The sequence below is a fragment of the Apium graveolens genome, chromosome 11 (assembly GCF_009905375.1).
Source record: "Apium graveolens cultivar Ventura chromosome 11, ASM990537v1, whole genome shotgun sequence".
Taxonomy (NCBI): Eukaryota; Viridiplantae; Streptophyta; class Magnoliopsida; order Apiales; family Apiaceae; genus Apium; species Apium graveolens.
The window spans coordinates 81557148-81558054 of NC_133657.1; the positions used below are offsets into that span (position 1 = coordinate 81557148).

The 907-nt window shown below is 41.3% G+C and overlaps 1 non-coding gene across 1 annotated transcript; it reads left to right on the forward strand.

The window, feature by feature from the left end:
- The first annotated feature begins 513 nt into the window (after positions 1–513).
- LOC141699361 (small nucleolar RNA R71) lies at positions 514–620 on the forward strand. Its single transcript, XR_012565830.1, has one exon. It is a non-coding gene; the product is annotated as a small nucleolar RNA R71 (small nucleolar RNA).
- The last annotated feature ends 287 nt before the right edge of the window (positions 621–907 follow it).

Here is a 907-nt window from a genome sequence, read left to right on the forward strand (position 1 = left end):
TCCATAATTTTGTTGTTGAAGTTGGAGTTATTGTCTTAATGCAAATTATTGCTTCAAATCATGAGGATTGAATTACTTATTTCCAAACTGCTGGAAGTGTCGGGATGATAAGTGTCTATAACTGGTTGCTACGATCTCTGAAAGTTTCTCACAAACTGAGTTGATTCACTAGATATAGCGCATTGCTCCGTCGCATACGAACCTGCACACAACTCATAAACACTGGTTATCTGATTAACACCATAGTTAGTCAGAAAATCGATCTTCATAGATTACGCTTTCAGTTGAGCAGTGATAGCCATAGCTGTATCCACTTCAAAAACTCCTTCTACCTTGCCATGTGGCAATCTATGGGTTGGATACTGATATTCATTGGCAGCCATCAGTTCAGTTAGATCATAAGCTTCCTCATAGCTCTTTTCCCATAATACTCCACCTGATGCTGCATCGAGCATGGGTCTTGACTGTGCTCCCAAACCGTTATAAAAGCAATTGATGATCATCCAATCATGCATTTCATGATGAGGACACTTCCTAAGCATCTCCTTGTAGCACTCCCAAGATTCACATAGAGATTCTCCTGGTTGCTGCGTAAATTGAGTAAGAGCATTCCTGATTGTAGTTGTCTTCGCCATAGGGTAGAATTTAGTGAGAAACTTTTGAGCAAGATCTTCCCAAGTATGAATCGAACCAGCTGGTAGAGAGTGTAACCAGCTCTTATCCTTGTCCCTCAGAGAGAATGGGAACAGTCTCAGTTTGACCGCATCCTCAGACACACCATTGAACTTGAAGGTGTCGCGGATCTCTATGAAATCCCTAATGTGCGTATTGGGATCTTCCATTGGAGAACCCCCAAAATGGACTGAATTATGTACCCATTAAATCGTGCTAGACTTGATTTCAAAGG